General features: G+C 37.9%; 1 protein-coding gene across 1 annotated transcript in view; it reads right to left on the bottom strand.

Annotated features, from left to right (window-relative positions):
* The window catches only part of DKK2 (dickkopf WNT signaling pathway inhibitor 2), a 153,929-nt gene that overhangs the window by 114,333 nt on the left and 11,770 nt on the right, over positions 1–27,826 (bottom strand). The window contains exons 4-5 of the transcript XR_006179123.1: positions 26,501–26,607; positions 15,316–15,375 (exon numbers count right to left, since the gene is read on the bottom strand). The gene's annotated coding sequence lies outside the window, so the exon portion shown is untranslated. The remainder of the gene's footprint in view (positions 1–15,315; positions 15,376–26,500; positions 26,608–27,826) is intronic.

Here is a 27,826-nt window from a genome sequence, read left to right as displayed (position 1 = left end):
CTCCACTCCCCACGCAGCAACACTCACTACACTAGCTGCAGCTGAAAGTCATTAAAGAAGATGAGGAACACCTGGTCTTCCCTCACCAGCTGAAAATGATCTGTTCTTACCCAAAAGGTGCCACAAAGGGTCTTGGTTACTATCCTGCAGATGTTTTGGGATACTGTTTAAATGTTCAGACTGGGATGTTTTCCCTGTCTTTCTAATTTAAACCTGCAAGCCTGGGAGTTAGCTATTCCACACTGTGTCAGAAGCTTAAGCACAAGAGTTAAACAGGTCAGTACAGCAAGGCAATATCTGTGTTGTTACCTGCTGGGAGAGGTCACACAACTCCTACCCTCTAGTAACCACGCTTTCTCTGTTGGTTGTTTGTAATCTGGTCAGTCCTACTTCAGCTTGCTAGTTACATCACACTTGTAGGAGAAAATATCTTCAAAGCATTCCTTACCCTGTGAGTTATTTGGCAAAAAGAGAACGAAGACAACTCTTCCTCCTCTGGCTAGACTGAGAAACCCTCTGTTTCCTTTGCTCTTTAGATGTTACGACCAAAACCAAATCATATTTGAGTCGCTTCGAATACTTCTTTCACCTGCAAAACTAGGGTAAATTTTGATGTTTATGAAGACATTTATGGGGGATTTTCAAATACTTTTCAAAAAATATGTTTGCTACTCCGTGCCTTCCTTATTCTTTTGTGCTGGCTACTGTGTCCCAATAACATTTCCAGTAACTGCCAGTACATTAGAAACCATGAGCAGACTCACAGGTAATGAGGTTTTACTACTCAGCTATCTCTTCTATGGTGTGATGTTCTGTTTTCTCTGCATGTGTAGGTAGTAGTTACCTCAAGCCAACTTATAAGCTATCTTTCTTTCCTTATTTCTGAAAACTCTTCAGTTCTAGTCTTTCATTTGTCTTCAGCCACTGAGACAAACCTGCACTTTCTTCTACAAAGCCTACAGCAGTCTATATCAAATAGCCAGGGATATCCCTGGGCTGAAGGCTACATACAACATATCATTATTCCTATTGCATTTTGTCTCCATCTACTCCTCTTAGAAGCATTTTCTTCCTGTTACACACTGCCTACCTCTCCATTTATTTGCCTTGGAAAATTTCTCCCCAATGAATGTCCCTGCCTACATGTTTTTCTCATAGCAGGTCCAGAACTCAAGCAGATTCTGGATTAAAAAAACTGGTAGCAAGTGTGCAGAAATACAAAGCAATAGAAAAAGAAAGAGAGAAAACTAAGAATGCTTGAATGAGGTCAAGCTTTCCTCCTGGCAAAGTAATAACCCTCAGATTAGACCACTGAAACATCACCTGTGGCACGGTGGAGAAACCACTCTTTTTTCACAGACTCATGTTCCCTGCCACACAGTCAGTTTCCTATGGATGTTTGTGACAAAAATCCAAAAAGCTCTTCTGACATAAGAATTTCATTTGTTGAGTCCTAGTTAAAATCTAAGATTACTTTGCTGTCTTGATAACACTAATTTTTTTATTTCTTTATTTGAAACACTGTAACAGTAAAAGAAGGCACAGAAAGTCCAGGTGGTTCCTGCAATGCACTGATAACTTTCTGACACAGGTGGTGGAGGAGCTAATGAGGGGTATGCTACTTAACCTTTTTTTTTATACTAACAAAGAAGGGCTGGTTAGGGATGTGATGACTGGGGAACACTCAGGATGCAGAGATCAACAAGATGGTGGAGTTCAAGATCTTATGTGGAAGAAGGAAAGCAATAGGTAGAATTGCTACCCTGGACTTCAGATAAGCCAGCTTTGACTTCTTCAAAGACCTACTTGGATGTATCCCATAGGCTGGAGAGCTTGAAAGTAAGGGGAACCATAAGAGCTGGTTGACACTTAAAAAGCACTTCTTCCAAGCTCGAGGTTGGTGCACCCCTAAGAGTAAGAAGTCAGAGAAAGGTGGCAGTGCAAACAGAGTATGTATATAACTACCCGCAGAACTATTCTAAAATCTTTCAACTGTGCTGTCATGTAATTTTTTTCTTATTAAATCTTGAACAATGCTGCTCGTTCTAGAGTAGAAGCAAGCAGGAATTTGTTTTGAAATAGCAAGGAGGGAAAGGAACAGATTTAACTCTGATCCCTCAAAAGCACATGTGTAAATCACTGATATTTTACTCCTTATAAAAGGGAGGCAACTCCTTGGCATTCTAACCACAGGATTCATTAATGGAATAGATTACATTTAAGGTTCTCTCCAACCTGAACTATTTTATGATTCCATGATATCTAATCACTAGAGATCAGTTATAAATCCACGCGAATAGAAAACAACAGCATGACTTTCAAATTGTTAGTATGTTATTTTTTTAGTATCTATCTCATAACTGAACGCTGTTGTGGGAAGGCTGAGTCTTGGTATGGATTACATCTGTTATGGAATGTAGATCTTTTTATGATGGAACTGTAATAGACCCCAATTAGAAATAGCTGGTAATTTTGTATGGAAACATAAAATACTGATAAGCAACTCAAATGCCAGGAATGTAAACTGAAAAATAAGATATTGTTAACAGCTATTGTTATTAAAAATGTTATACACCATTTGGTTTTAAAGCCAGTTATTCCTTCAATAAATACACTGGAAACATCTATGATGAAATTTTGCAGTGATGTTACAGTAATCTGTTGTTTTTAACCTGGCAGATGGCTCAGCACCACAACATTGTTTGCCCGTTCCCTCCCTTCCCAGTGGAATGGGGGAGCAAATCAAAAGGAAAAAATAAAGCAAAACTTGTGGGTTGAAATAAAACTATATACAAAGAGAAAAAGGATAATAGTTATGACATTTGTATACATGAATGTATATAACAAGTGATGCTCAAGCAATTGCTCATCGCTGCCCAGTCAATTCCCAGCTTTCCCTCCCAAGCAGCAAAAGACAGTGAAATGAACTTCTACCCCCTACAAAACTCCTTTTGCATGATATCATATGGTATGGAATATCCCTTTGGCCAGTTTAAGTCGGATGTCCTAATTCTGCCCCATCTTAACCCCTTCAAAGTATGAGCTGAGAAACTCATCCCGACTCATAGGAACGGCCTTGGCTCTGTACAACACTACTTAGAGGCAACTATAAACATCAGTGTGTTACCGACACTGTTTTCTCCTAGAACCAAAACATGGCATCATAACAGGCACTCTGAAGAAAACAATTTCATCCCAGATGAAACCAAGACTCAATCCTAAACATTTAGCTATTTTATAACTCATGTACACAACTCCATTTCCAAGGCAAGGGAGAAGAGACATTAAGAGAAAATGGTTGTCATGGATTAGGATTGGATTAGAGAATAAATGATTTAAAGGGACCAAAAATGCTGAAGATTATTGTCAGTTACCATTTTAGGTCATCTTTCCCCTTTTGCAGACATAAAATATGTATTTTCCAGGCTTTGCCAGCAAATACTTTATTTCTACAGGAACCACTTGAGTGTTCAGTAGATCAAAGGTAGTCGTAAAGGTCTGCGTTCTTGCAAATCTGGTGAGTGTATGTTTACCTTACACAAAGGTTGTAATGTGAAACTTACAAAAGGCATGATATACACAAGAATGAATAAATTGATAGTTATGTATTTCCTTTAAAATTTCTTCATGTTAGTTATATAAGAGGCATTATATTGAGAAGAAAAAAAATGAAAAAAGTACCTTACGTTACTTACACTGACATAATAATGCTAATCTAGCTTCTTCTTGCATAGCCTTTCTTTATGCTTAAGTAAGCAAAACATATATATTATGTATATATTATATATATTATATAAATACTGAAGACAAAAAAGAATTCACGTTCATATATTTAAGCATATATGTTACTAAATGTGCTTGGGCTTAGACTCCACCTATTTTATAAATTAAAAAAAAAAAGTAATCATTGTCTTTCCATTAATCTAAAATATTATCTTATTATTCTAAAATAGTTAAAATGCTTTGTGGTAGGATAAATGAATTAGAAATAGATTTTAAAATTGCTATTATGAAATAAGCTGCATTGTTCTTCTTGCACTACGTTAAATATATTAAACATCCAGATTCACAAGACTCATCCACAATAAGGCAGATTTTTTAATAGAGGAGTAAAATCTGGGATGAAACAGACTTTTTGTAGTCATGAAGATGAAGAAACTGAGAAAATGAGCATCCATTCTGCATGAAAACAATACATCTAATCACTTCAAGAAATAATTGTATTGTTTTACGCAAATGAAAATATCTTAAATCTTCTCTCACTTCTCCTCCTTTTTTATAACCCTTGTCCCATTGCACTCAGCAGATTTACTCTTGGCTTGTGTCCTGTTCTCTGTCAGAGCCTAGACTTCAACTCAAAGAACTCTATTTAGCCTTCACAGAGTCTGGATCCAGACCTGACTTGCCAAATTATTTTCATCTTTCTGAGTTGTGACCTTTGACTTCCAGAAAACTAGTGAACTCCCCTCAGTGCCTTACACATTCAAAGCAGCACAAGAGCCAAGACAATGACAGCATAATCACTGAAATCAGTGCTAATCGCTGAGGTAGATTCACTACCCATTTCCTAAATAGAAAGAAGGTGAGCATATTTCTTAATTTGGAAATAGAACTGGGCAGTTTCTAAAATATCATGCAAGGTCACAAAGTTAAAAAGAAAACTATCAGTAAGATAACACCTCAAAGATTCCTTTTAATGAGATAACTTATTATTTTACTCAACTTCTCCAAAGTGTATTTGTCTGCTCCAGTAAAAGACGAAATGTACCATTTGCCAGGTGACAGACCACAGCAGTCAAAATGAGGTATTCAGTTAAGCAGCATTAGAACAAGTTCTGTGTATTCCTTTTGAGTTTGGGGCTCCTCAGAGCCTAAATTTCTCCAGAAACCTTTATCTCACCTTCTGTCTCTATAAACTATCATCCCTAGTGCAGTCTCCACAACTCTCTCCTTTGCTGACTTCACTACCCCAAATTACACTGAGATATAAACATAGATTTAGATTTCAATAAATGTTTCCTACCACACTGTTTTGTTTTCTACCTTCTCCAGAAGTACTGAACGTTGAACACTGACAGAAACAAAACACTGAATTATGTAAACTAGCCTAGATCTCTGAGGTAACGTGGTATCTTCTATCTATGTTGCTAGTCTCACTTTACGTTAGGTAAATTTCCAGGAAAAATATTGGATGCATGTTTTCCCAAACTCTTCATCATCAAAGTTATTTTATGCACCTAGATGAAGATACTTCATAGTGAAGATAGTAACATGGCAAGAAGCAAAATTAGAAGAAATCGGACAACATTATACAGAACAGACAGGTACAGAAGGAGGTGCATAGCCTGTCAAAGGAGCACCCAAGCTTCAAAGTAGTAGAACTATTTATAATAGGAGGAATTTCAAAGCTGCCTCATGTCAAAGCCAGAGATAATTACAAGGACTGCTTGAAAAATAATGCCTCCCACTTTATTATGTTGGCCCACAACATCAGAAGCAGATGTTATAATTTAAACACTTCAGATTAATCAAAAATTCAAAATCCCCAAAGCGAGTTTTTTTTTCAGAATAATCATCACAATGAAGATTTCAAGCAAAACATTTACAATCAGATGCAACTTCAAATCAGAAATGGATAAGTCATTCTGCTTTTTACATTCAGTATAACATTATGTGAAGGCTACTTATTTTTCCCCCTCAGACCAGAGCAGGAGTTCCTTCTGCTAATACGAAACACTCCTTTTTTCTGTTTTAGTCAAAATGTCACTGTAAAGATGGAATGCTCAAAGTCAGCTCAGATCAGCTGCAATTTTATGCATCTGTGTGGCCTTCTATGTACACAATAGCCCTCTGTAGTTATATGACTTTGCATCCCAGGAAACTGATCAAGGAGAAGGCTTATAATTAACGACCTTTGAATGGTCACTGAATTCCTCACTTCAGAAAAAACTGCACCCTCTGACATTCAGTGAATGTTTACAGAGACCAAATAGTGGATGTGAGCACAGTGAGGCAGCGGGTGGTGTGTTTCAGCAGGGACAACAGCGGGTTCACTTCAGCTGAGTGTAGTTTTGTATGAGTGCAGCATGATGACAACTGTGTTGAAAAAATAATGATTTGTAACTGAGAATTTGCTCTATCAAATAGTGCTATTATGCTCTTCTTATCTATTGTAGTTTCTGTGGAAATAAAATAGGAGGCATTACCTTCAGAGCCACCTACTTTCATTGCTGAAAGAGAAAAGAGGGGAGACTGAAAGTCTCTGAAAGTTTCTGAAAAAAAAAAAAAAAAAAAAATAGGTTGGCTGTAAAACCTCAGATATGTCACAGGGAAGAAGTGCTTTTGGAGAAGCTCAACTTGAGCACAAAATGGAGGAAAGTAACAATCTGTGACTTCCTACAGCAATCCATTCAAATCAGAGGGAGATTTTGTTACAAAATATCTGATGCTTTCTTGCATTCCATGGCCTACATTTTTAATAAAAGCTTAGAACTGTGTTGTCTCTTCCAAACTGTGTTTGTATATTTCTATCGAGCTATAGCTAGTGGGCTAATTCTTCAAACAATTGTATGGTAGATGAGAGGGTGAAGCAGGATCTGTTAACAAGTGTTCAGCTTCCTTCCACATCACCCTAGGTTGTCCAAAAACTACCAGGTTATAAGAGAACAGCATTTAAACAAATGCATTGGACTGGAGAGTTGGTATCCCAATAATTACATACGGAAGGGGAATATTTTAATGACCAGCAACAGCCAAGAAAGCCAATGGGTAAATGGCAACGAAGTGAAGAACACCTGATCCTACCGACTCAAAAAGAAATTTATAATAATCATATTCTTGAGACCAAAGGGATTATCAGGTCTGATGCCACAGAAACTTTTTTTCCCAGGTTACACTGTACAAGACTGTGGGAAAAGTTCTTCTCATACACAAATCAATGAGGAACATAACAGCTGCTTATGTTCCTAATGCTATACGATCTTCAAACATTGCTATTTTCCTGTTACAATTTCATCTCCTGCTCAGACTGAAATGCTTTATGTAAATGCTTTATATACAATAAACAATTATTAATAATTGACAATAATATTAATATTAATTAATATTAATAAGTATCATTATATATAATGTATATATAATGCTTTATATAAAGTGATATGGATACTTGGGTGAAGATATGACAAGGTATATTAAATTTCCTTCTGAGTTGGGACCTTCTGAAATCCAAGCTACCCAATGCAAATCTGTAAGACTATATGAACTGCTTTCTTCTCATCTTCCTCTGTCCAAGCTGCTGCCAAATTGTGATTCTATCTTCCTTCAGCTCATATTATGTACCCTTAATCTCAGATCCAGAAAAAGCACTTGAGTAAAAGCAAGTGTCACAGCCACAAACTGTTTGGAAGAATAGAGTTATTTGGGAATGCAGCCTGTGTACCAGCACTTGATCTGAATGCATCTCACCAGAATGTTTTAGGTTAACTTCTATTGAAATAATATACATAATGTTATTCAACCAAAAAGGAAACTGTCTTAATAAAACAGTTATCTAGTTTGAAAGAATCCTAATAGACTTGCTTTCCCAGATAATTTGATAGTGGAACAAATTCTGCAGGACCGACATCTCAGACAGGACGGATGCTTTCCACTTCCTAAAAACCTCTGGTGCCCTAATAGTTTGTGTTATTTATTTATTAGACTGTGCTCAAAACAGAGCCTGGTAATGTGAGCTCTGTTAAGATTTAAAAAAAAAAAAAAAAAATTGCTTTTGCTTTGTTTGAACTCTTACTGTCAATTCATTTGGTTTGAATAATATGCATGATATACTCGTAGATTTTGCTGTGGAAAATCCCTTTAATAAGGAAAAACATCTGAGACCTTGAAATATGCAGAGGGTTTTTTGCAAACACCAGAGTATAGAAAGCCTTGAACGCTTACCAAAGAGGGTGATGCGTGTCTATTCCATCTCCTAAAAACACTTCCTCCTTCAGATTTACAGTTACTAAGAACAGAGCAATTTTGATCAAAAGAAGCAGCAGCAGCTGTAAGGGAGAAGTGTTCAATTCTGATTGCTTCATCTGGAATGAAGGGGATAGTGGCACAACTTTATTATACCAGATGCAATAGAGGGCTTTATTTCATTTAATCTGGAAAACAGAGGAATTTGTCACATACAAAAGATGAAAATAATCTTGTTCTTCTTGCCACTACCTAGGCATGATGGTTATTGCCTGGGTCTTCATAAGAAGTTGGAGATTATGATGCCTATTTACTTTCTCCTGCATAATTGTTGCAATACCAGAGGGCTAGTATTTTGCTTCACTACAAAGACATGCTTAAAAGTTATTTTTGTTTGGCATTTGCTGGAATGCATTTGTTTTGGGAATGTGTGCTTCTGGGATTCGTGGTGGGCTTGAAGTTTCAGCTGTACATCATAGTATACTACTTGTTACTTGGTACAGGGTTTATTAACACTTATTCTAAGAACCTTCTGTATACTAAAGTGATTTTTGACTGGCAGTATATGCTGATAACACAAAATGGGCTCAGATAGAATTTTTTTTTTTTTTTCCACTCCTATTCCTTTCAGTGGTAGTACAAAGGATTATTTAACCTGGTAAATGTATTACCAACTTATCAGTATTATCTTTGTTTGAACTCAGTTTTGGGGATTGTATATTCCATAACTGTATTTATGCCATTAATTCAACAACATGGCTCTGTGTGAGGTTGAGCAGGAGCTAAGTTCAAAGTTAACAGAGAAGATTTATCCCTCATCTACTTGTTCGACAAATAGTTCTTAAAGGCCACTGTTTCTGACATATTGATATAATAAAACCTCATAGCACAAAGGGTAATAGCCATACAGAGTAGAGACAGGAGAAAGTCAAGCCCAGTATTTCTAGGTTAGACAACATTAGAAATTGCATTTTCTTGAAAATAGGAAAAACAAAACACAAGTTATTCACTGTTTTTTCTCTCAAGGGAAAACAACTTATTTTCAACAGATTGGCAGGCTCATTAACACAAACACAATACGGCCAGGAAAATGGAAGATCATCCAGATCATCTCCCTTCAGTACTGTCCAGTGTCACAACACCAGGTTGCCCCTATTTCAAATAATGAGTATACAGGACCATTACTTCTAAGTGAGATACAAAAATTGTGTGTGCTCAGTCTACATATAAACAAGAGCGAGTGTGCCATACGAATCAAATCTTGAAAATGTGACTGACAAATAAGAAACCTTTCTGCTCAGATTTCATGAAGATGAATTTGTAACAGCCATCAATGGATGAAGGCTGCTCAGGCAGAAGCAATTGCATAATGCTAGGAAAAAAAGAAGAGTGATACAGCTTTTGGCAGACAAGAATTCTATGACAGTTTGAGATGCTCCTGAATTCAGCTTTGTTGCCCATCACTACAAAAATTAAGCTCTGCCACCCTTAAGTAGAAAGTCCCTTAGTACATAGTACTCATTTCTATCACACAGTCTCTATCCTATATTCTTCTGTCATGACTATTAGACCAAAAATCAGCATTAGTTACAGAAATCAAAGGTAAACCACAAGTAAAAATCTCTTAAAAATACACAATATCTATTTGCACATATACTTGCAAAACATAGCTAGACAAATTTTTTTCTAGCATTGTTTTCATATTTTCATTACCAAGAAAAATCAGTGCAAGACTTACAGTTTGCCTGGAATCCCACTTACTATTATGGCTAATGATATATGACACTTCATGCTTGGTATCTTCATATTTACAACCTCCCCGCTTTCCCTAGTTCAGTGGCCACATCTACTTTCTCCATTACCTTCACGGGAAGCCAAAGCCCATAAGGTCTACATTACTAATGCTCCAAATTGTGCATTACAATTTTAAATATTAGCATTGACTGTTTCAGCCACTAGAGCAGGCGGTGAGCATAAGTATAAAATCACCGCTGAAATCCTCATGTTCTGTTAGGTAGGACAAATTAAAGTCATGCTTTTGCAGCATTAAACCAAAAAGTTAGAACTATGAAATCCTGCTGTGGACTGAAACATATTTCCTGTAAAAGATAAAAAGCATCAGAAGTCTAACTATAATTTAATACAATTTTTTTCTTTTTTTTGCATGAAAATCATCACTGCTTCTGCTTATCTGTGAACCAGCTTTTTCTATACGCTGATTTCATTCACGTTAATATATATTTTTGCTATATTTAAATGCATTTGTTATGTACGCAGTTCCCGGTTCTGGAAAGCACTTCCTACTAAGAATAGGAAGTTTTGAACAGCGGTCACACCTTCCCCTGAATCATGGCCATACCAAGCAGTGGAAGACTACAGCATTCATAGAATCAGAGTAGCTTAGGTTGGAAGAGACCTTAAAGATCGTCAAGTCCAACTACAACTTCAGCATACTACTGTAACTCTAACAACCCTCCACTAAATCACATCCCTGAGCACCACATCCAAATGGTTCTTAAATACATCCAGTGATGGCAATTCAGCCACCTCCCTGAGGAGTCCATTCCAGTGCTTCACAACCCTTTCTGTAAAGAAGCGTTTCCTGATATCCAACCTAAACTTACCCTAGCACAACTTGAGGCCATTTCCCCTCGTCCTGTCACCAGTGAGAAGAGACCAACCCTGTTCTCACTGTAAGCACCTTTCAGATACTAGAAAAGAGCAATAATGTCTCTCCTCAGCCACCTCTCCCCAGACTGAACAGCCCCAGTTCCTTCAGTCTCTCCTCATAGGCCATATTCTCCAAGCCCTTCACAAGCCCTGTTGGCCTCCTTTGGATCTGCTCCAGCACCTCCATGTCCTTTCTGTACTGAGGTGCCCAAAACTGAACAAAGTTCTCGAGGTGAGGCCTCACCAGTGCCAAGTACAGGGGCAGGATGATTTCCCTAGTCCTGCTCACAACACCATTCCTGATCCAAGCCAGGATACCATTGGCCTTCTTAGCCACCTGGGCACACTGCTGGCTCATATTCAGCCAACTCTTTATCAGTACACCAAGGTCCCTTTCCACTAAAGAGCTTTCCAGCCACTCCTCCCCAAGACTGTAGAGTTGCCTGGGGCTGTTGTGACCAAAAATGCAGGACCCAACACTTGGCCCTACTGAAATTCATGTGGTTTACCTTGGTCCATTGATCCAGCCTATCTAGGTCCCTCTGTAGTGCCTTTGTCCCCACTGGCAGATCAACGCTCCCTCCCGATTTGGGAATTGTGCTAGAAGCTCATGCGTTAAAGAGAAACAGAGAGTGCCTTAAAGAGAAACCTACCTAATTTAAGTGATTCCAAAAATTCCTTTCTTGCTTCACACCCTATGTCCTTTGTTTTCTAGGCTATCGGTCTGCTTTTATACAACTGGTGTCAGAGGACAGAGATGTTAGCAGGGCATCTTCCACGGGCTGCTCAGAGCCTGCGATGTAAAACCACAGGATTATCAAATACTGAGTGCATCCACAGCGCCACCTGCTGTGGATGAGGGGCAATAGACATTTGCTTCCCGAGTGTGTATATCCAAGTAAGAGCTTTCCTTGTGAATGTATCAACAATACCCATATAAGCAAGCGATTGAAACAGCCTACCTCTTGTGGGCCTGTCCAACTTCAACGATTTTACCATTCCATGAACTAACTGCCAAAGCAGAGGTATGCAAATAATTACTATTCCCACACCCCCCTTCCACCCCTGCCTAAGCATCAGTGCTATAAAGCCTGTTCTAAATTTTAAATACAAGATGTTTGTTCCTTTTCTCAGACTATTGTGATTAATAAAGATTTTGAAACCAAAATCTAGTAAACAGCTGATGATACACAAGCAAACACCATGAGAAAAGGCCACATTACATATCTTTCACACACTCTTGGAGAAAATTCTGCTGCATACCACTTAAACGCAAACTGTACTCCAGGAAAGGAAAACTTTAATTCCAATCTCTGGCTATTCTGCCTCAGGCTTAGCTACCAGTTTCACGAGTAAACAGAGAACCTTCAAGAAAAATAATCATGCTGAGGACAAATTTGCTTTCCACTTTCATTCCTGTTGAGGACCTAAATAAACTCAGTGAAGATGACCCATTACTGAATCAGAAAAAAACAGTGACTGCTTATGTCCTCTGAAAAGAGGAAAGCTAGGTAGAGCATCAGGCAAAAGGTAAGCCCAGACTAGTGATGAGAAGAGCAGTCTTTGCCTAGGAATGATTCCAGAAGAGGCTCACCCAAGTGCTGTGATGTAGAATTCCCCCATTTCATTAGCTGTATCACTCAATGAAAATAAGGAAGTGGAACTGATTGACGTTATGAGAGAGAATAATAGAGTGAGAAAAAATTTCCAGCCATTCTACGAGCAGCAGGAAGTAGCTGATGATGAGCTACTTTAAGCACCCACAAAAACTTGGAAGCAGCAACTGTGGACTTGTTCAGAATTTGCCAACTGACACACTCACTGATCTTGAATGTATGGTCAGCAGGCTGGTGCCTGAATGCAAACACTGACTTGTTTCTGCTTCTCCATAAAAAAGTGTAATAGAGTAATATATGACAGTAATCCAAAATTAACTCCTGCTCAGATAACCAGTATTCTATCCACTCTCCTCTCATTTTCACTGAGAGTAGAATAAGCATACACAATTCTTCAGTCTCCTGCTCATGAATAAATTTCATTCTCTGAAAACGTAAAAATGAGAATGAGTAACGGAAAACCCGTTCAGCAAATTTGCCTTGTATCCTACAAGGCTGCTTTCACAGCTGCTTTGGGAAGAGTAGTCTGTCCTTCCCTTTAGGCCATGAGAAAAATACCAATTCATCTAAATCAACTTTTCTCAAGCCCAAAAAGACACATTAACAATTCTCAGAGAATCAGCAACAGCAGCTTGCTAGTGATAGTGGGAGGAACTAACTGCCCTACCTACTGATGAGCATATCCAGCAAATCACTCATGGTCATAGCAGACGTTAAAGGTTTACAAACACACTTGTTCACCCCTCCCAGCAGTAAGATCATGCTGCATGGAAGTCTGCAGAACAGTGTGGCGTGGATGCATTAAGAGTATGCAGGAACACAACAGAGGCTGTCCTGCTACCGTGATACTCATCAGTACATTCATACTAGCCTACTGAGCAAGGAGCAACATCATGGCTGCACACCAAGGAGGCAAACAAAGACAAAAAAAAAAAAAAAAATGCACTTCTTGTTCAAGTTGCATGTGTATTTCTGCTTAAATTAATCCAGGAAGAGAATAATAATTTATATATATATATATATATTATATATATACACATATAATAAATATATATTTTATATATATATATATATATATTATATATATATATTTTTTTTTTTAGCACATCTTATCTTTCTGAAAATATTTAAACATTTCCAAAGCAAGATTTTGGTACTGATGATCTTGGTTCGTGCTTTCTTATGCAGCTCCACAGCTAGAACACTTACAAAATAGAAAGATGGGGAAAAATACCTAAAAACCTAGACCTTAAGTTACAGGAAAACACTATTTCTTAATTCTATCTGTTCAAATCCTTGATTAGTTTCAGGTGGGTTTCTATCTTCTTCACATTCACTTTCAACAGATACTCTAGCAAAATGTTTAATGGGAGACAGTCACTGAAGCAAAGATCTGTAAAAAAATGGGTACAGAAAATGTGCCTAATGTGTTTTAAAGTGGTACTCTCAGATGCTTGTGGTGAAAAATAGGTTTTACGTTTTTTTCTGAATGCCACTGAAGTCAGTGGAAGTCATTATGGAGAGTCCAAAGTCAAACTACAGGAATACCATAGGTGATTCACACTGCTACTGATTTGTATCCTCGTAATGCTTTGGTGCCTCGTTTGTGAGCCATGGACACTTTGAGTAAGGGATCAAAGACAAAGAACAAAAAAAGCGGTTCCCCCCAACTAGTGAAAAATACTCTCCATTTAAAGTATATTTTGATACTTTTTACAAATTGCTTCTGAACAAGCTACAAGCTAAACTATTCAGCAGATGCTGTTTGGTGAATACTGCTGAATAATGAATACATTCTAGAAGATTGCAAGCAGGAAGGCAGAGAACACACCAGATAATTTTTTCCTCATGCCTTTTTTTTAATCTATCTCTCCTCAGTAAATATGTCAGGGGCAAGCTGCCATGGGTGGTGTTGATTTATTTGATTAATAAGTGTCCCTTCACTTACTAAGCAACCAGTAAAATAAAGTTTCCTGCAATAAAAGTATTTTATACGTTATAGTAAATTAAATTGAATATTTTAATGCCTCAAACAATGATGTATTCTTAATGATCATGTTCCCATCACATAGCTTAACTATAAGTAGTTGCATCTTCAAGCAATTTCTAAAATAAAATGAGATACAGAATTATAAGTTGCTGCAGTTGGTAAGAAAAAAAACATCTGTTCCTTTCTTACTTGGTCAGTTCCCTTATGGCTTCAAGCAGGACACAGGGCATACTATGTATCACCTAAGCATGATACAGAAGTAAAGCTACAAATGTGGTGCAATAGGATGTTTTAGCATCAGAAGTACCACAGGTTTATTATCAACCAAACTTAGTAGTCATCTCAAAATCTGCCATGTTAAAGTATACTTTCAATAAAAGTAAACTGAGATATCAGAGATGAGATAAAAGACACCATTTTTAAACCAAAACATTTTAAAGGAGGACACTTTTGTAGAAATGAATTTACTACACATTACAGGCATACCATACAGAAATGTGTTTCTACAACATATGGAAAGTATCTGAATCAGTTAGACAATGACCTTCATAAATCACTTCTTGTTCCAACTTTAAATTATGTCTTGTTCTCTCTCATGGGATATTCACTATATCTCATACAAACTCATAGTTGTGTATGCACAGTATTCCTACCTTTATAGAGAATTATATCATATCAACACAGAGAGGGTATGTAAAACAAAGAATAAACACATTTTTATGAGACTCTGACCAGATGAACCCACATACTTCACTTTTTATCACTTCCCTTTGGCTTAAGGGAATATTCTTTTTTGTTGTATGTGATTTATTAAATGGACTAACCAAAACTTTGGGGGATTCCTCTTCAAACTTTATCAGCAGAGCACTGAAATGCTCTGTGGGTGGCAACGGCCAAGCCAGTGCCACACAGGAGAATAACGTGGGATGAAAATCCCATTTCCCTACTCTCAAGTACACGAAGGCTCTTCATGGTTCATTCAAGCCAAAATTCAACTACCTATTAAAAAAATGAAGATTTGTGGGATTTTGTGCAAAAGTGTTACAACTGAGTGAAGGCTATTGCTTGTGGTTGACTTACCTTCCTGTCACAGCTGTAGTTTGAGCAAACGTTGTCTGTAGTATTGTTCTTTTGTTTTGCCTATAACAAAAAATATTCTTTTAAAAATAATACAGAAATATAGTATGTAACTGAATGCTCTAAAATTTTATCCCCTGCTTTTAGCAAATGTCCACCTGTTGATCCTATTCACGTAGTCTCAAATGACCACCTCATATCAACACAACCTTCCTAGAGATTTGCAGTTTTTTGATTGCAGAACAATGCAGCTTTACTTACCTGTTCAGCATATTCTATTTCTTCTCTAGAGCTTTCTAATCCATAAAAACTGACAGAGGAAATTTATAGTCATCTGAGTCAATGATACAGCATTCAATACTTAGAAATATCCCCAAATCCAAAGGTTAGTACTAGCCCTAGAGACATGTATCTGCACCCAGATGCTTTAATTCAACAGCTGTTAAACGTTTTCATGAAGCATGTATGCAAAGTTCTACCTGACCACTGCTTTTGCAAAGATAGATGCAAGAATACAATACTTCATAGACATGATTAATACTGTAACTGAGATATTTCTATCATATTTTTTTTCCTTTACTTCTGAGGTTGGAAGGAACCTCTGGAGATCAACTAGTCAGTCAGTCAGTCTGCACTCTAGAGATTATTTTGAGACCAAACATTTTCATAAAACAGATTTCATCCTTCCTCTCAAACCATATTCCTAGGCAATATTAAGAATATCAAACCCCAAATGGAAAGAAATTATGATACACAGTTTTAAATCAAGATGTAGTACGGTTGTACAGTATATAGGTAAAGCACATCCACATTGTAATAAAAACAAATGACTAAAGCACAATTATAGACCGCAGGTAGCTGTGAAGAGAAAGAAGATACCATCGGTGCTATTTTTCAGTGGAGAGAAAACACTTTCAAGAGGATATCTATCTGTCAAACTTCACTGCCGGTTAACAATTCATCTTCCCCTATGCTATATAAAAAAGTGGTAGAATTTGTCTCTTCAGAAATGCAGATAAAACTCTTCCAGCCTTGTTAACAACTTACACTATAGCGAACGAGCTGAAGCTTCGTACAGATTACCTTTAGCTTTGCACAGATGAACTTTTCTGTAACATCACATTACTTTCGTAATGCATTTAAGTTAGTGGAACTAGAAAACACTTATCCAAGATTCATCATGATTAAATAAAGCATTTCTAACATTATGACATCAGCTTTCCCTCACTGAGACTCATCATATGAATGCTGTCAAATTAATCACTTATTCTTGGAATGCCTCATTTGCATAATTGACTTCTCACATATGTGCCAGAACAACTAGATCAGGACTATCTTCACCAGTGTCTACGCAGCATTCACCAGACTTTCTCTCCGAAAGTGGAGGGATGAGAAAAATTCCTGAACATAGCAACTAGTTAAATCCTTTCACCACACACAGTAAAGAGGCCAGACTAACAACTCCACAGCCAACAAAGGAAAAAACTTCCTATAAACCATAATCCAAACACCAAATTTTTGGGGAATTTGAGGGAAGGAAAGCGCCATCCCACTTAAAATGCGTGTTTTGACCATACACAGAAGGAGATATTTATTGTGTCACAATCAGACAAACAAACCATTTTTTAAATTATGAGACACTGAAAAATACAAAGTTTCAGAATTTGGGAGAGTTCCAGTTTTCCCTGTTTGAAAATTACTCTTATTTTCATTCCTTTTCTTGCTCCCTTTCTCCTATTTCAAAGGACAAAGAGTACTGGAAATCAAAAGCTTCCTATGCAAATAAGTCCTCAATGGGCAAAAGAGGATATTTCCAAAAAAATGCATAATAGTTTAGGGATATGTGATATGAATGGAAGAGTCATGCCTCATGCAAATATTTTGTTCGTATTTTACCTGCCTATGCTTAACCTTTCAGAACGTATTTACTAACATAAATAGTAGCATTTCAGGTCTGAACAGCTGCTAATCAACTCCTGCATCACTTAAATCCTGGTAACCATTTGGAAACTCAGCATCTTTGAAAAAAAAAAAAAAAAAAAATGCTTCTGTTTGTATGCTTAGGGCCTAATATCAAGCGTGCAATCTATTAATGTTTCGGCATGGAAAAAAATCAGAACATATAACCAGCCACTCAGCTTGTAAATCTGTCAGTTTTTTTTCCCCTCAAGAGTCACAGATGGCTCACATGCCCAAAACCAACTTTGCAGCCTGTACCTAAGCAGGTAGGCCTAAGCAGGCATGTCCCACTCACAGCCCAACCCAGCTCTCCCGGCAGCTGCCCCCTGCCCCACTGAGAAGCCTGGCCCAGCCCTTCTGCTCAGCATCAACCAAACCTTGGTGTGTGCCCTCGGCACTGTCTAGGCTGGAACCAGGGCACAAGGAGGGCACAGAGCAGAGCTAACTCAAGTTATGACAAATACATTTACGCATTGTGATTGATTGGCTAAACACAGTCTCCGTGAACAACAAAAAAAAACGCAGCCATGGTTTCTGTTGCGATAAAGGAATTTGAGAATGGGTTTTAAGGTTGCCAAAAAAATCATAAATATTTTGCTATTTTTGTGACTCCATTTTCAGTTGATGTAAATAAGTTACCTGCTTATTCTTGCACGGAATGTACACAGTTGCAGATACTCAAAGAAAAATGCAAACATACTTCTTTCCCAGACTTGTGTAAGCCCTCTCTTAACAGAGAGAGCTATCCCTCACCTCACAGTCACACCTTACATCATCACTTCTGGCAGTAGATACAGTTGCGAACTACAGTTTTCAAAAGTGAATTACAGGAGGAGTAAGATTTCATCCAAAAAAATATGACAAACACTTTGAGACCTCACTATGAATTGGAGCCACTGCCATCAAACCAGAGCACCGTGTTAGTTTCTGAAAAATAAGGTCAAGTATCACACTGGTGTTACGGTTTTGTTATAGAAATGAATTATATAATTATGTATTTTATATCCAGTCCAAGATGACTCCTCTTCAATCAGTGCAGCCCAGGCAAGCCAAAAGACTCATGGCCTAAGCCCTACAGTTGTCTTACAGACTCTCAGGGCAGCTACGACATTTGGTATAACCAGAAGGATTTTAACCTGTAGACACAAGCTGTCCCTTCCTGCTGAGCATTAACCACTACCATTTCGGTGTCTCTGCCAGACTAGAAAGGTCTGATAAGATAAGAAAATGCTTCCTTAAACTATATATTATCAGAGGTGATGCTATTGCCATTTAGATCTGTTTCTTTCTTCTAAATTAGCCAGTGATGTGCAATCTACGGAGCTAAAGGGACCAGTGACAAGTTTCAGACAATCAGTCACCTCCCCCCACTCCATATTAAAAACAAACAACCATTTTCCCTCCAATTTCAATAACACAAGAATATCAAGGGAGAAATGTGAAAACTTAAAATGCCCTCACAGTCCATTGCCTCTTAAAATAAATGTGCAACATAATGCTTAACATTGCACATTCCAGAAATAACCTTCTTGCCCTTCTCATTCTGCCCTGCTTCACGCTATTGACAAGAACCCTCATAAACCGCCACCCAACAGCAGCATCTGGCAATTTTTAAAGTCCTGTAATAAAAACAAGAAAGTGTTGATAAATTTACTTGACACTTAAAAATAAATCTAATTCAGCCATGGATTAATAGAATTTTCATACCAAATAAATTTGCAAGCAGTTTTACTAGAATAAAGGCTGACAATCATTTCTAGTGAACTCCTGATGCTAATTTTCATGATAGTTATTGAGATGGTAGTTTACCTATGTTTTCCCTTAGTATTGCAGAATAAAAGAATGTCAGGTATTTGCTTTAGGGTTAGATGTTTGCCTGGGTTCTGACCACGTGCAATCTATTTCAGGCTTTTTTTAGGCATAAGTTTTGCCAAAAAGCTATATGCCTCATTAGTTAGGCATGAAATGTGCTCACAGAAGTTGTAAGACCAACAAAGCTTCAGAACTTCTGCGAGGCTTCCAGAACTTTGTTCATGCTGGTTACAAGTAACACAATTTAAGACAGAGTTAAAGAATAACATATCCCCATCTTTAAAACATACATCCCTTAAATGCCACAAAAGCTGGAAATTTGTAATCAAGCTTCTCATCTGTGATCCTATGCTTTCACTGTCACTCTACTTCAAATCTTTTATACCAACTGTCTTTGGTACAAGATTATTCTCTCCTTACATTTGCTTTCTACATCAGTCAGCAGATTACCCTCATTCAGTGCCTTCAAGTATTAAAGAGATCACAGTATCTGGAGGCAGACTTGCTCTGGTGCAACTGGTACACGTGAGAACAGACTACAGTTTGATATCAGACCTTCAGTTTGAAGATGCAGTTTTGTGTTGAACTTCCCAAACTGCAGGCATAACACATTTTCAAAATGATAGAGTAAATCTCTGCTTAAATTGCTTGGTGTAGTGGGTCTGGAGTTTTCTTCACAGAAGCTCAAATAGTGTTGTTTTAGAGTTGTGACCAAAACAATGCTGATAACCCATGTCTTAACTATTGCTAAATAGTGTTTACACAGCATCAAGGTCTCTGTTTCTCACTCTGCCCCTCACTGAACAGAGTAGGAGTTCGCTGGAGGTTGAGAGGGGCCATGACTTATTAAGTAACGTTTGCTTCAACACAAAGTTTTCTTGCTTTTACTTTCTTTCTGCTTATTTGAACCTTCTGAGGCTGGCTGGGTAGAATTGAGCAAGCGGCTATGTAGTGCTTATCTGCCTACCAGAGTTATCCCCGTAGCACTTGGACATCATGCTCTACATGCAGAAAGATTTCAGAGCCAGTAAGATAAAACATGCCAGAGTTCAGTTGGGATAAAACTAGCTACATTACTTATGTAGCTTTTGCATTTCTCTCTTTACTGCTGGTTGCTACCATTTGGTTTCAGTTACCTTGGGCATTGGTCCATCCAGCTCAAAATTAATTCTAGCAGTGGCCAAAAAACGTAGGAGACTTCTGTATGAGGTCCCCAGCCTGTTTTGAGAGACCCAGTAGGCTCAGATGAGCATCTGCACTTTTCACTGCTATCCAAACTAGAAAAAAAACCTCTGAATATTTTGAGATTCACACATCACCACTATACTATTATTTCTTAGACACTCAGTGTTGCCAGTATAAATTAAACAAGCTTTGTAACCTATAGTTATGACTACCCATGTAATACAGCATAAAGTACAATGCAGAGAACACAGCTGCACTCACTTTAGTTCCACAACTCTACACAATTTCGACACTGTGATGAACTCTAATTGCATTGAAATACCTTTCTGTCTCTCATGATCAGAAATCTTCCCCTTACGTGCATTTGTCTGTGTAACACTCTGCACCTAGAGGACACAGGAAGGATGACAGCCTCACCTTTTAACCCCATCCATCCCAAGAGCTGAACAATGGCTCATATCACATTGCAAGCAGTTTTACGGAGACAGGGTGACTCCATGGCCTACTGGTAACATACCATTTACCACAGGTTTCTCAACTATAAACTAAAATGGAAAAAAAAAAAAAAAATTTCTTTCTCCCCTTCATTTTCCACTGGTTTCCCACACTGAAAATAACATCCTGATTGACATGTGGGACGAGGTACCATACAGCTTCAGTAAGGAATGTTAACACACAAATACAAAACAAAATGTGATGAGTAGGTAGGACACAGATTGTGAGGAAGCCTGATCTGGCTGGAGAAAAGTATAGCTGAATAGTCACCAAGTTACTCTTGCCTTAAAACCAGAACAAAACACCAGAAGGACATACAGATAATAAACAACTCACTAAACCCAATTATGCAGTCTTTCATCTCTTGCCAGCTAAGAGGAGACAAAAGGGTTCCCAGATAGTTAGAAAACCCATCCATACCAAAACGTTTTGGCTTAAAGTACAGTAGTCTTTTCATTGGCCAACAGCCCTGAAACTGTCCTCTCACTAGCTTCTCTCTTGCACATGGGAGAAAGGTACACCAGCCACAGCAGAGATGACGGTTTGTTCCACTTCTGCTTTAACAGAGGAGCCCATCCAGAGATGTGGGTACCAAACCTGGGATCTGCATACGTGTTTTTGGTTTGGGGGCTGCTCATAAGCTGGTACAGGTAAATAGAAGGCAGCTAATATATGACATGGCCTGAATAACACTTCAGAAGTAAACCAGCAGTTTAAAGGAACTGTAGGGACAACTTTCAGGATCAGGATTATTATTAGTTTAGCGGGCTTCCACACAAATATCATTATATATATTGAAAGCAATAATTTCATGTTCATGTATTAAGTAAGATGGTCTAACGCTGTTGACTTCAAAACAGCAGTCAATTTACACTGACCAAGAACTATATAAATCTGTTTGTATTAAAATCACAATAGTTTAAGATGCAAATTCCTCCTTTTTCTTCTGATCCTGTTCTAATGGCTCACTGCTTTCTACTTTAAATATTATCAGTCCAGGGTTGGCTGCTCTCCTTCAAATTCCAACCAAGATGACAAAAGTGACTGAAGTTGAGAAGAATATTTTTATAGTAAGTAAATGCAATAGGCTCTGAAAGGTTCTAAAATAAACATTTATAAAAGCAAGGTAGGCATTTCTTTGTCAGTTAAAGTACTCATGGCTCAGAAGTTAACATATATTTTTATATGTTGGCTTATTGGATCAGACATGGAGACTTTTATTACAGAAAGTGGAAACAGATTGTGGAAAAGAATGTCAAAAACGCAGATGTAAAAAAATTTTACTCTCACTAAAGTTGGAGGCAGTAACTGGTTTGACTCTGAGGTGTTACACATACAGTGAAAGTGGACTGAAGTGAGATGAGAGTGGTTTAAATTAAAAAAAGAAAGAACTTGACTAAAGTTGACTTCCACAAAAAGATCTTCACCATAAAAAATAAACAGCTAGTGACTGAACATCATCATGAAAGGAATGTAACACAACTGTTACAATACATTATGCAGATTTCAGAAACACTTCCTTTCAAAGTCATAACCTTACATCAAATCTTCAGCGAAATTAAATGTACAATAAATAAAATCAAGTACTCAAGGAGGTCTTCGGATTATTTCATTGATCTACTCATTATCAACTTCTGAAGAAAAAAAAAAAGTATTTCTAGTTGCAATTCATCCTGCAAAAGCAAAATGCTGAAATTTCTAACTTTAGTGTGTTTTATGTCAGCCTCTCAGATGAGCAATGATAATATAAATAATAAAGCTTACTCTCATTTTCTCTTGCTCCTCTAAAATAAATGAGAGCATTACATTAGTCTCCTCTGAACTCTGCGGCTGGTGAAAAACCCCATGTATCTAAAATTTCATTTCTTACAACTGGTGTATGAATAGTACTTCTGTGGTTATAATAAATAACTTTGCCTGAGACAGTTTTAATGAGAATAGATCTCTTTCTGGTTAGCATAACGAAAAAATTCCATCATTCTACGCAGTTCCATTCTTTATGGTGAAAAACTGAACGCTCTATAAAGAAATGAAGACATGTTCCTTCACATACTCACGAGAATAAAAGTTATGGAAGATGTCCAAATAAAAATGTGGAAGTATCTATTCTTCCAATGGTATTTACAGATACAAATGCATCCGCACAGATTGAATTAACAGTATATTCTGCATAATCTGTGTCAGTTAAAATAAACCGTAAAAATCACTAGTATTTCAACTCAGATTTTTTTTTTTTTTTTTTAAACAATAGGATTGCATGCAGTGCCCTGCTCAACTCGTCAGAAACTGGAAAGGAGCAAATATAACAAAAGAACTCCAAGATCATCCAGACCAGTCATCCACCTATCACCAATATTTCCCCACTAAAACACATTCCTTAGTACAACATCCGAATGTTTCTTGAACACCTCCAGGGACAGTGACAATCACCACATAGCAGTAATTTACTAATGATTTATAAGACCTAACTAGCAACAAGCTTTAAAAAAAAAAGTCACAACTAAAACACGTCAGTTATACCTAGGAATTCATTCTTGTTTGTTTTAGAAGGTTGCGGCTCATCCTGAATCTCCATCAAAAGATTGGCCTCCCTTCCCTTTCCTGGAAGAAAGGCTCACCAGCATCAATGGGTTTTTCCCCAGTATGCACATACATTCAAAAAAAAAAAAAAAAAAAAAAAAAAAAAACTAAAAACCTAAAAACCTTTCACAGAACACAAGAAAAAGTGATTAAGTGATAAACGTTCCCAACTTTCAGAGTGTAAGCAGAGCCTAGGATACAACAAGCAAACTTGGTTGTCTGAAAAAGAGAAGATAATTCAGATTTTTCTGCATTTTTCACATGGAAAACTTGTAGACTCTTCACAGAATCACAGAATTGTAGGGGTTGGAAGGGACCTCCAGAGATCATCGAGTCCAACCCCCCTGCCAAAGCAGGTTCCCTACAGCAGGTCGCACAGGTAGGCATCCAGGCAGGTCTTGAACATCTCCAGAGAAGGAGACTCCACCACCTCCCTGGGCAGCCTGTTCCAGTGCTCCGTCACCTCACTGTAAAAAAGTTCTTGCGCATGTTTGTGCGGAACTTCCTATGCTGCAGTTTCCGGCCGTTTCCCCTTGTCCTGTCTCCACTCACCACTGAAAAGAGTCCGGCCTCTCCATTCTGCCCCCCACACCTTAGATATTTATAGACCTGGATCAGGTCCCCTCTCAGTCTTCTTTTCTCAAGGCTGAACAGACCCAGTTCACTCAGCCTTTCCTCATAGGAGAAATGCTCCAGGCCCTTCACCATCTTTGTGGCCCTCCACTGGACTCCTTCCAAGAGATCCCTGTCTTTTCAGTTCTGGGGAGCCCAGAACTGGACGCAGTACTCCAGATGAGGTCTTACCAGGGCAGAGTACAGAGGGAGGATTACCTTCTAGCAAGGCATCCAGTGCCACTAGTCACTTCAGAAAATCAAAAGCTTTCACACTGCATTCCTCCAGAACAAAAAGAATAGAAAACAGTACAACTGCAATTAAACTGAGACATGAGGACTGCCCTTTTCAAGACACAACTCTCCAGCCCCATATTTTAGTGGGATTTTTTTTTTTTTTTTAAATGAGGAAAAACACAATTTTTTCATAACTGGATTGCAACAATCTGATGAAGACTGCACAGTGGATGCAGAATCAAATATTTATCTGCAATATAATTATACACAAAAATGTTTGTTTCTCAGTGTTCTAGGAGACATAAATTCACCCACAGGAAGAAAGCAAATGAAAGTAATTTTTTGGCATTTGAACTTTTTTGGATGTTTACTTAACAGAAATAATGCTTTTTATTTATATACATACATTTTAATTTTGCCAGAACAAACCTTTAAAAAAACAGATGGCCACAGAGAACGCTACACCCCATTTAACCATTATATTTCAATAATGAAGCCACAACATTCAGAGCAATAGCAACAAAGCCAGTGCCTACTTAATAGTTTTACGTGGGATTTGAACTAATAAAGTCATGGTGATATTAATATGCCTGCTGCACACAGACTAAATACCAAGCAACAAAATAAATCCAAACAGAAATATATCTTTGTTCACTCACTGCTGGAATGCCGTTTCACTGCTTGGAAAATGGCTCCCAGCATCATCTTGTCTCTGAGTTAAATAAAGGACCTACACTATCAAGTTTATCTCCTCTGCAGAGCCACCTTCTTTGTACACATAAACATCAATTTATCAAAACATTCTGTGACAAAGAGTTAAAAAATAGCCCTTGCAAAGTCCCAACTGCAAAGCACATCGTTTCCTCACCTCACTGTTTCTTTTCTATCATGATATCCTTTCAGTCTTTTCTAGTCCACATCCCTATCTTTTCCCAAAGTTGCATGAACATAAGTTCTAAGATCTCAAAATTTTATGCCACATAGAATTTTAGCCAGATGTAACGAAACCACATCTGGAGAAGATAATGCAATGATGTGATTACTAAATTAAAGCAGAAGATACAGCAGAACTAAAGCCTGAGGCATATGGCGATTCACTTCGTAGCTACATCAGAAAGCTGCTGGTGAGGAGAGAGGGAAAGGCTATTAAGTTCTGCCAAAGTCATCAGACTTCTCGTTAAAGTCTTTCCTCAAATATGGAAATGTGAACATGAATAAGTGAATGAGCTTTTATGAGATTCTCCTGTGCAAAGATGGAGATGGATTTCACTGCATCCCTTCTCCTTTATCAGAATTCCATCAACAAGATGCCTCTCACTGAGCACTGCAGTTCAAGTTCGGCCTTATCACAGCCATACACTACAGAACAATGATCAAGCTTTACAGATCACACAAGGCCTTCAAGGGTCTTCACGTTAGCAACCATTCAATAGCATTTGCCTGAAATACCACTTTACAAAATTATTTTTAACTACCCTTTCTCTCCATTCTGTGCTAGGATTTTCGGACTTCTCTGTCACACTGAACATGTGTATTTCTTTTCTTTGTATTTATCTGATTTTGGTTTATATTTTTAAGCCTTTCATTTGCCAAAGACTATCATTTTCAATCTTTATTTCTAATTTCATGGATTCAGGAGAGCTGGCATTTCTAGATTATTTTCAGTTCAGCGTTGTCAAAAACTTCAGTAATTAGATGTTACCACATCTTTTCTAGGTGATTAAGTACTAAAGGCCCAACAAGCTTGACAGAAGTTGCAAAGTCTGATCTTTATCAATTCTTCTCCCAGTTTCTTCTTGTCAGCTTAGCTTCCTTACATTCAAACAGTATTACAAGTTTATTATAAGAACTTCAAATTAAATGGCAACGGTACATAAGGCCTTATTCTCAAAGTACAAGCCCTGAGCAATCCAGCCAAAGGTGAAACCCCTGACAGTTCTGACAACTAAGCAGCTGTAAACAGTCATCCTTTCCTCCTGAAATTCAATAGATTTTCAGTCTCTAATATCAGTAATGCTGTGCTTTTATGGACATCATAAAATAGATTTAGTTATCTATGCAAAGGAGAAAGCGTTTCTTTGTTTAAGTAGTCCCTCAAGCCTTTCAAGGCATTTAATTGGGATACAAGTAATTAAGTTTGGATCCTGAGTGCAAGTGCAGGAAGACCTTGTAATTGTTTAGATGTGTCTGCATTTTCTTTCCAACTGACCTTACTCAAATTACAGTGTCAAATTTTTTATCCCTCAAACACCACCTGAGTTTTCTAAGAATCTGTGGAAGGCTACAGCCTTTCACTAGCAGCACATACCTGGGGAAGGGGGAGAAAGTGTCAGCAAAAACAGCATTGCAGATTTGTATTGTGAACGTTTATATCTGCCTTCTTCATGTGGTTCCCATTCAGCTCTCAAAATGCAACTAAGGAAAAAAAATAAAAGATGTGTTTAAAAGTTTTGCTGTTGCTAAACTAAGTCTTATTTGCATCTGCCGACAAAAAGTTTTATTAGCATAACAGTGGAAAGTCAATAAACCAAATAGAAGCAAAAGAACAAATTCTCTGACAACTTTTGTTAATGACAAACAGAAAGAGCTATGTGAACACTGTCAAACAAACTCTGGGGCAGATCCAACTCATGCTGATGCCTGCTTTTCAGCTTTTGACTTCAGGAACATCATTACTGGACCTTGAGTTTGCTACACTGGCACGTATTACAATTCCAAAATATAGATACTCTTGGGAGACAACCTGAATGGACAGATGTATTAAAAAAGTTTGATATTATACACAGTTTTCAAATAGGCTTTACCAGAACTCCAGGAGAAGTATCATCTAATTCTCATTCTCTCAGTTAATTATGTTTCTAAGAGATTCCGTATCTTCGTTTCTATTTTCTTTCCTGCTTAATGCAAACTAAGTAAAGTATATTTTGTGGAAACTTTTCAATGCTACCCCTTAAATTCCTTCTCTCCCTCCTTCATACACATACGTACATCAAGGAAATTTGTGACACAGGCAGAATGTAAAAGCAGACAAGAGCCAGCAGTGTGCCCCCACACACCAGAAAGCCAATCATGCTCCGTGATGCATCAATAGAATCACAGCCAGCAGATCAGAGAGCTGATCCTGCCCCTCTGCTCCACGCTGTGAGACCTCACTTGGAGTAATGTGTCCAGATACGGAGTCTTCAGAACAGGAAAGAAATAAACCTGTTAGAATGCATCCAAAGGAGGGTCACAAAAATAACACAAGCAATGGAACACCTCCCTACGAGGACAGGCTGAGAGAACTGGGGCTGTGCAGCCTGAAGAAGGCTCCAGGGAGACCTGAGAGCAGCCTTTCATTATCTAAAGGGAGGGCTATAAGAAGGAAGGGGAGAGACTCTTTAGCAGGGTCTGCTGTGACAGGACAAAGAAAAATGGTTTCACACCAAAAGAAGGGAGATAGAAGGAAATGAAGTAGATTTTTTGTTTTGATTTGGTTGTTGGTTTTGTTTGTTTTTTGTTGCTTTTTTTGTTTGTTTGTTTGTTTTTACAGCAAGAGTGGTAAGGCACTGGAACACGTTGCCAAGAGAGGTGGTGCATGCCTCATTCCTTGTTTTCCAAAATAAGGCTGGAGGGTCTCTGTGCACGTAATGGA

The sequence above is a fragment of the Lagopus leucura genome, unplaced genomic scaffold, assembly GCF_019238085.1.
Source record: "Lagopus leucura isolate 7727_CA_CO unplaced genomic scaffold, USGS_WTPT01 Super-Scaffold_100004, whole genome shotgun sequence".
Lineage (NCBI taxonomy): Eukaryota > Metazoa > Chordata > Aves > Galliformes > Phasianidae > Lagopus > Lagopus leucura.
Note: the sequence above shows the minus strand (reverse complement) of the source record. Positions and strands in the feature narration are given on the sequence as shown.